The sequence below is a fragment of the Oratosquilla oratoria genome, chromosome 26, assembly GCF_046742065.1.
Source record: "Oratosquilla oratoria isolate Oo_2021 chromosome 26, ASM4674206v1, whole genome shotgun sequence".
NCBI classification, from domain to species: Eukaryota; Metazoa; Arthropoda; class Malacostraca; order Stomatopoda; family Squillidae; genus Oratosquilla; species Oratosquilla oratoria.
The window spans coordinates 2,087,425-2,097,424 of NC_134802.1; the positions used below are offsets into that span (position 1 = coordinate 2,087,425).

At 39.9% G+C, this 10,000-nt stretch overlaps 1 protein-coding gene across 4 annotated transcripts in view; it reads right to left on the reverse strand.

Moving 5' to 3' along the window:
- LOC143039362 (uncharacterized) overlaps nucleotides 1-10,000 on the reverse strand; it is a 243,045-nt gene that overhangs the window by 8,547 nt on the left and 224,498 nt on the right. The window lies entirely within an intron of this gene.

Below are 10,000 nucleotides of genomic sequence, written 5' to 3' on the forward strand. Positions count from 1 at the left end.
CTGCACTCAGGACGACCTGTGGATGGCAGCAGCAGCAGCAGCAGCAGCAGCAGCAGCAGCAGCAGCAGCAGCAGCAGCAGCAGCAGTAGGGACACCATACTCGCACAAAACTACGAACACGCACCCTGGCTTGGCCCGGCTTGACCCGGCCCGTCCCGTTCCAGCCCGACCCACCTAAACTCGTCTCCACTCATGTTTGTTCATATTCAGGCTCATGCTGACATTGCAACAGTTATGGTCTTTTTGGTAAACATAGCAGTGACACAACAATATCAATATTAGTAGTAAGAATGGTAATGGGGATGATAATAGTTATATCAGTAATATACCAAAGAAACTTTTTAGTTCTTTTGGCATCTGCAGTGGCCGACTACCCATGCATACCCAAGGTGCATAGTTATGTGGTCAAGATGACCCCTTGGTCAACGTTGGAATGACAAGCCGTATTTCCCTACCATATTTGTCAGGGTAACATCTTTCCCTCCCCATTTCCTCCCCATCTTCTCTCCACCTCATCTCCACCTCATCCTCCACCACCTCCTCCTCCTCCTCCTCCTCCTCCTACACTTCGTCCTCCGCCTGTTTTTCTTGCCATTCTGTTCTTCATCCTCCGCCTTTTCTTTGTTCTACACCTACTCTTCATCCATCTCATCCTCCCCCAACCTTCTAATTCTCCTCATCTCCCCCGTATATCTTATCTTCCTCCTCCTGATCCTCTTCCACCTCTTCCTCACCCTCACCTCTTCCATCTCTTCCTTCTCCTCCTCCTCTTCCACCCCTTCCTCCTCCTCGTGTACCTTCAACCCTTCCTCCTTCTCCTCCTCTTCCACCTCTTTCTCCTCCTTCTCCTCCTCCTCCTCCTGTTCCACCTCTTCAACCATCACCTGCTCATCCTCCTCCACTTTCTCTTACTCTTATTCCTTTTCTTCGTCCTCTTCATCCTCCTTTCCTTCCCCCTTAACATATACATACATGCATACATACATACACACATATATATATATGCATATATTTATACATACATATATATATATATATATATATATATATTTACATGTATATATATATGTATATATATATATATATACATATATATGTGTATATATATGTATATATATATGCATATATATATATGTATACATATATGTATATATATATATGTATATGTATATATAGATACACACACACACACACACACACACACACACACACACACACACACACACACACACACACACACACACACACACACACACACATATATATATATATATATATATATATATATATATGTATATGTATGTATATATATGTGTATATATATAAATATATATATGTATATAAATATATGTATATATATAAATATATATATACACGTATATATCTGTATATATACATTTATATATATGTATATGTATATATATATATATATATATATATATATATATATATGTAAATAAACTCATCTGCTGGGATTCGAACCCCGTCAGAGCGGAATGCTTCATATAAAGCGAGGACTGTACCACCTGTACTACCATGAAGGGTCACGGTAGTACAGGCGGTACAATCCTCACTTTATATGAAGCATTCCGCTCTGGCGGGGGTTCGAATCCCAGCAGATGAGTTTATTTTCAATTGTCAAAATGACACAAACATATATAAATGTATACATATATCTATATCTATATATGTATACATGTATATATATATACATGTACATATATATGTATATATATATATATGTATATACATATGTAAATGTATATAACTTTATATGTATATATATATGTATATATATGTATATATATATATACGTATATATATGTATATATACATGTATACATATGTATATATTTATACGTATATATATGTATATATACATGTATATATATGTATATATATATATATGTCAATGTATACATATATCTATATCTAAATCTATATATCTATATATGTATACATGTACATATATATGTATATAAGTTTATGTATCATATATATATATATATATATATATATATATATATATATATAAATGAAATCACAAAGAACCCACAGTCAGAATAAAAGGAAACTTAGAAGAACGTATAACTACTATATTTCGGCTAATAGCTATAGCCCTCTTCAGGAAAGTACAGATTACAAGAATTTGCAGATATAAGCACAATTGAGATGTAAGTAGAAGGGGAACACGCAGAGCTAAAACAAGATTATCCGTCACGCAGGGCGAAGTCAGAGGTAAGGGGATGTGTGGGTGGAGGTGTGAGGTCAGGAGAGAAGCGGGCTGGGAGCGGGGTCAGGAGGGTGGTAATTCTTAACCAAGCAGCTCACAGCTAGCCGTGAGATTATGTTTGGGGACCATTGACCTTTGGAGATGTTCAAGTTCGGACATTGTTCAATTAGGGCTGATTCAACTGTTTTGAATGGGAAGAGGGCCATCAAATCTGATGACCCTCTTCCCATTCAAAACAGAATGGGAAGAGGGTCATCAGATCCCTTTCCTAGACATTTTAATTAGAAGGATTGATGGAGAATTATTTTTTACATTTTACAGAAAACCCACCCATTCAGGTATCTATCTCCACTTTTTCAGCAACCATCCCGACAAAGTCAAGAATAGTGTTGCCTCCGGCCTTTTTTTGAGAGCTTTTAGGATTTGCATTCCTAGATTCTTGGACCGGGAGATTGATCTCATCAAAAGGCAACTCTTGAATTTGGCATACACGTCCTGGTTCCTGGATCAAGCCCTCAGCAAGGCTAGAGCCAGCCACCCTAAAAATTCAGTTCCCACCACACAACCCTCTTTCAAAGATGTTTTAAAAATCCCCTATTGTAACTCCATCAGTCCTTCTTTTAAATTGATTCCCAAAAAACGTCTCACATTATCCTACCATTACCCTAATACTGCATATAAACAAATTGTTAATGTTCATCAAAGGTTAAGGAGAAATGAGGCCCCAGGAATGTGTAGCATTCCTTGTAAAGATTGTGATTTAGTTTACCTTGGTCAGACCGGAAGGGATCTTAACATCAGGTTAACGGAGCACAAAAGATCCATTAGGTATGCCCAAGAAAATTCCGCTGTTTTCCAACACGTCGGTACCAAAAATCACAGTCTTCATTGGGAGAAGGCCAAAATTTTGTTTAAGTCCAATTGTAGCTTTAGATTTTTTTTTTTTTAATCAGCCTTAATTGAAGAATGTCCGAACTTGAACATCTCCAAAGGTCAATTGTCCCCGAACATAATCTCTCCTGACCTCACACCTCCACCCACACATCCCCTAACCTCTGGCTCCGCCCTGCGTGACGGATTGTCCTGTTTTAGCTCTGCGTGTTCCCCTTCTACTCACATCTCAATTGTACTTATGTCTCTGCAAATTCTTGTAATCAGTAATTTCCTGAAGAGGGCTATAGCTATTAGCCGAAATATAGAAGTTATACGTTCTTCTAAGTTTCCTTTAATTCCGACTGTGGGTTCTTCGTGATTATTATTTACAAATGTGCTACTACATTTTGTCTATGTGGTATATACATATATATATGTACATATATGTATACATATATATTATATAATATATATATACATATATATATATATATATATATTATATATGTATACATATATATATATATACATATATATATAAATAAATATATATATATATATATGTATATATATATATATATATATATATATATATATATATATATATATATGTCTCCTTTTCTGCATGAGGGGACGGAGAGGGGCTCGCCGATTTAATGAACCTACCTTGCTGTGGATGTGCTGTGTCTTGCGACACTGCTTCTGGCCCAGGGCAGTGGGTGAGATGCAAGGACGACCCGTCATTCAGGAGGTGCCAAGATATGAGGGAGGGAAGAGTGTGGACGGGAGTGGAGCATGTTAAGGATGGAATGGATGGGAGTGTTTTTTTTTTTTTTTGCCTTTGTTTTTTAGCTACCTCCCTTGTAAGGAAAAAAAAAAGCCTTTGTTGTATGAATGTATGTATATATATATATATATATATATATATATATATATATATATATATATATATATATGTGTGTGTGCAACACTGATTGGGTCCCAGTGCTTAGAGATACATTTCAACAGCCGCAATGCACTTTAATTCTAAGCCATCAACATCGGGGGACCCAATGGTGGCCACAACCACAAATTGAAATGTGGTACTACCGAGGACTCGAACTCAGCTATCACATGACAAGTGACGCAGTGACTTACCAACTACGCTATCAAGAGAGATATAAGTCAAGCGCAATATTCCTTATATATATTTGTATGCTCGAGTACAAACACATACATGAAATTTTGCGTTCAACCCATCTCCACTATGATAGTACAATTGGAAATATACAAACGCGGGAAAGTATTTGCACAACCACAATGATGTTGAAGACTTAGGATTAAAGTGCATTGTGGTTGTTAAAATGTATCTCTAATTACTGGGACCCATTCAGTGTTGTACAAATACTTTCCCGCGTTTGTATACTTCCAATTGTACTATCATAGTGGAGATGGGTTGAACGCAAAATTTCATGTATGTGTATGTACTCGAGCATACAAATATATATAAGGAATATTGCGCTTGACTTATATCTCTCGTGATAGCGTACGAGGCGACAAAAATACGGGACGGGGATAGGACTAGGAATCCTGCTACCTGTAGCCCCAAAGGGGACATTCCTGAAAAAGTAAAGGCATAAGAGGGTCTAGGAGTTTTCCAACCAGTACCCTAAGGTTTGGGTCTTTTAATGTACGTGGATGTGGTACAGATGAGAGTAAAAGGGAAGAGATAGGCAGTATGTTTGTGAGAAGAAAGATGGATGTGTTGGCATTGAGTGAAAAGAAGTTTAAAGGGAGGGGAGAGTGTGAGTTTGGAAGTGTAGTTGGGAGGTTCTCAGGAGTGAAGAGAGGACGAGGGAGAGAAGGGGTGGCTATACTAGTAAGTGAAGAGATAGGTAAGCGTGTAGTGGAGTGGAAGGAGGTTTCTTCAAGGTTAATGTGGATGAAAGTGAAGCTGGGAAGGGAGATGTAGGTTTTTGTAAGTGCGTATGGGCCTGATAGTAAGAAGAGCGTAGAGGAAAGGGAGGCTTTTTGGATGGATTTAAATGAGTGCATAGAGGGATTAGGAAGATATGTCACTGTAGTGGTGTTGGGAGACCTTAATGCTAGGGTAGGAAATTAACCAATAGACAGAGTGATTGGGAAGTATGGAGCTCCAGGAAAAAAATCGTAGTGGAGAGCTGATGGTGCAGATGTGTCTAGAGAGTTGATGATAGCAAATACAGTGTTTAGGAAGAAAGTCAAAGATAAGAACACATGGGAGAGAGTGGTGGATGGAAGGGTGGTAGATGGAGCGTTAATGGATTATATAGTGGTAACCAGGAGTATAGTTGGAAGAGTTAAGGATGTACATGTTCTAAGGGGAGAGTGAGCGAATATCAGATCATGTTTCTGGTGGAAGGTAAGTTGAGAGTGGAGAATAGGTGGAGAAGGAGAAAAAGGACAGAAGGTAGGGAGGTACTTAGAGTGAGCTGCTTAAATGAAAAAGAAAAAGAGAAGGCGTATAAGAAGAAGCTGAGAGAGGAGTGGGAGGGATAGAAGGATAGAGTAGAACGAGGAGTGGAGGAGGAATGGGGATGGTTCAAAGAGGGAGTCATAAAATGTGCAAAGACGATGTGTGGAACAAGGAAGACGGGAAGAAATAGAAAGAAGGGTAGTGAGTGGTGGGATGAGGAAGCAAAGAAGGTTGTAGAAGAAAAGAAGTAGGCTTTCATAGATTGGTTACAAATATGGACGAGGGAATCGTATGAGGGGTACAAAGTAAAGAGAAGAGAAGCAAAACATAAAATAAAGGAGGCAAAGAGGAAAGCAGATGTGGAATGGGATAAGAGTTTGACAAAATTGTGAAAGTAATAAAAAAATGGGAGAGAAATTAAGAGAGGAAGAGAAGGCGAATCAAGTAGAGAAGAAAAGGTAAAAGGTGCAGATGGAGAGGTGATAATGGAAGAGAATGCAGTGAGAGGAAGATGGGCAGAGTATTTTAGGGAGTTGCTAAATGTGAAGGAGGATAGGAAGGGAAAGGTATTTGCAGTGGGAAGCGTAAAGATAATTACGGTAATGAGTGAGGAAAATGGAGGAGAAATAAAGAAAGATTAAGTGAAGGCAGCTGTTAATATGATGAAAGCAGGTAAGGCACCTGGTCTGGATGGATGCCATGTAGAATGTCTTAAAAAAGGAGGTACAGTGATGGTGGACTGGCTGGTGAGGTTATTTAATGTTTGTTTAAGAGAGGGTAGAGTGCCGGAGGACTGGAGGAGTGCCTGTATAGTTCCACTTTACAAGGGAAAGGGGGATATGTGTGAGTGTAGTAGTTTCAGAGGGATCAGCTTGTTGAGTGTAGTTGGGAAGGCTTATTGGAGGATCTTGATTGAGAGGATTAGGAGAATAACAAAGGGAGTAATTGGTGAGGAACAGTGTGGGTTTAGGATAGGTAGGGGTTGTGTAGATCAGATTTTTGTGGTAAGACATTTATGTGAGAAAGCTATAGGAAAAGGTAAGGATGTATTTTGGGCTTTTATGGATCTGGAAAAGGCTTATGACAGGGTAGGCAGGAGGGCACAGTGGGAGGTATTGTAGATATATGGGATAGGAGGAAAGCTGTTAGGAGCACTCAAGAATTTTTACGAGAGTAGTAGAGTGTGTGTTAGAATAAGAAATGGAGAGATTGGGTGGTTTGATGTAAAGGTAGGACTTCATCAGGGATTTGTTATGTCGCCCTGGCTCTTCAATTTATACATGGATGGGGTAGTGCGAGAGGTAAATGCAAGGGTGGTGGGTTAAAGAAAATGGAGAAAAGTAGGAGATAAACCAGTTGTTGTTTGTGGACGACACTGCGTTTGTAGCAAGAAGTTAGTGACAGAGTTTGGGAAGGTGTGCGAAAGAGGGAAGTTGAAGATAAATGTGGGTAAAAGTAAGATGATGAGATGTACAAGGGTAGAAAGTGGCAGCAGATTGGAAGTAAGTATTAAGAGAGAGTGGAGGAACTATAGTTTTAGATACTTGGGTGGGAATGTGGCAGGAAAGGGAGAGGTGGGGGTGGAGGTGGAATGTAGATTGAGCGAAGCGAGTAAATGCCTTGGTGGATTAAAAAGTGTAATGAGAAATAGATATTTGGGAATGAATGCTAAGAGGAGATTGTATGAAGGAGTGATTGTGCCGACAGCACTGTACGGAGTAGAAACATGAAATATAAGAGAGGAAGAGAGGAAGAGAGGAAGAGAGAAAGAGTTTGAATGTGTTTGAGATGAAATGCATGAGAAGTATGATAGGGGTTACTAGGCTAGGCAGAATGAGAAATGAAGAGATGAAGAAGAAAACAGGGGTGGAAAGGAAGTTGGGAAATAGGGTTGGTGAAAGAGTATTGGGATGTTTTGGACACATGGAAAGAATGAGTGAAGAAAGATCAGTAAAAGAGGCGTGGAAGGCAAAGGTGGAATGAGTGAATATGAGGGGGCGACCTAGGATGAGATGGATGGATGGGGTAAAAGGGGCACTGGGGAAGAGGTGAATGTCTGTTGAGGAAGGACGGGAAAGGAAAGAAGATAGCAGTGAATGGAGAATGGTTGTGTATGGATGATGCTGTGATACATGAGGGTGAGTGGGTGTGGGATGAGGGGTGAGGGAGTATGTATGAGAAATAAATTGACGCAGTCCGAAGGAATTTCTCCCCGTCTTCTCCTTTTCTGCATGAGGGAACGGAGAGGGTGGGGGGTTGCGACGGTCGCCAAATTAATGAAGCAGCCTTGCTGTGGATATGCTGTGTCTTGCGGCACTATTTCTGACCAAGGGCAATGTACAAGATGTAGGGATGACCCATCATCCAGGAGGTGCTAAGATAAGAGGGAGGGAAGAGGGTGGAGGGGAGTGGAGTATATAGGGGATGGATTGGGTGGGAGTGGTTTCTATGCCTTTGTTTTTTGGCTACCTCCCGTGTAAGGGGGAAGAAAACTTTTGGTATACGTATGTATATATATATATATATATATATATATATATATATATATATATATATATATATATATAAATATATATATATATATATATATATACATACATTTATACATTTATATACATTTTAACAACCACAATGCACTTTAATTATAAGCCATCAACATCGGGAGACCCAATGGAAGCCACATGTAGAAATTGAAATGCGGTACTGCCAAGGACTCGAACCCAGCAATCACATGACAAGTGCAGTAGTACTTTACCAAAGACGCTATCTTGATAGCGTAGTTGGTAAGTTACTACGGCACTTGTTATGTGATTGCTGGGTTTGAGTCCTTGGCAGTACCGCATTTTAATTTCTGCATGTGGCCTCTATTGGGTCTCCCAACGTTGATGGCTTAGAATTAAAGTGCATTGTGGGTGTTAAAATGTATCTCTAATCATTGGAACCCATTCAGCGTTGTACACACACACACACACACACACACACACACACACACACACACACACACACACACACACACACACACACACACACACACACACACACACACACACACACATACACACACACACACACACACACACACACACACACACACACACACACACACACACACACACACACACACACACACACACACACACACACACACACATATATATATATATGTATATGTATATGTATATATATATATATATATATATATATATATATATATATATATATATATATACACCAAAGGCTCCTTTCCCCTAACAAGGAAGGTAGCCAAGAAAAAAAAAAGAAGAAGAAGATAATCCACTCCCACCCATTGCATCCTTCACATACTCCACTCCCATTTACCGCACTCCCTCTTATCCTGGGTACTCCTGGATGACGGGTCATCCCTGCATCTCACCTACTGACCTGGGTCAGAAGCAGTTTCGCAAGACACAACCTATCCAAACAAGGCAACTTCATTAAATCGGCGATCCCCCCTCTCCGTTCCTTCATGTAGAAAAAGAGAAGAAGGGGAGAAATCCATTCGGGATACGTTAATTTTTTTTCACACACACTCCCTCACCACCTATCCCAACCCACTCCCTTCCATGCATCACAGCATCATCCATACACAACCATTCTCTACTCACACATATCTTCTGTCTTCTCCATTCCTTTCTCAACAGACATTTCCCTCTTTCCCAATGCCCCTTTTACCCCATCCATCCACCTCATCCTTGATCGCCCTCTCATGTTTACTCCTTCTACCTCTGCCTTCCATACTTCCTTTACTAACCTTTATTCACTCATTCTTCCCATGTGTCCAAATCATCGTAATACATTTCATCAACCCTATTTCCCAACTCCCTTTTAATCCCCGCTCTTCTCTTCACCTCCCCGTTTCTCATTGTATCCAGCCTAGTAACCTCTATCATACTTCTCAGGCACTTCACCTCAAACACATTCAAACTTCTTCTCTCTTCCTCTCTTATGTTCCATATTTCCGCCCCATACATTGCTGTCGGCACAATCACTCCTTCATCCAATCTTTTCTTAGCACCCATTCCCAAATGACTATTTCTCATTAAACTTTTTGATCCCCCAACGCATTTATTCGTATCTCTCAATCTAGATTCTACCTCCACCTCCACTCCTCCCTTTCCCGCCACATTTATCCATTTCTTTTAGTCTCTCTCACTTAATACTCGCTTCCAATTTGTTTCCATATTCTCCTCTTGTACATCTCATCACCTTACTTTTTCCCACTTTTATCTTCAATTTCCTTCTTTTGCACACCTTCCCAAACTCTGTCACTAACCTTCTTAATCTCTCCTCTGATCCTGCTACAAGTGCAATCTGTGAATGCTTGCTTCTCTTCCACAACCTTCTTTCCTTCATCACCCTACCACTCACTACCTTTCCTTCTATTTTCTCCCACTCTCCTTATTCCACACACCAACTTTGCACACCTTGTGATTCCCTCC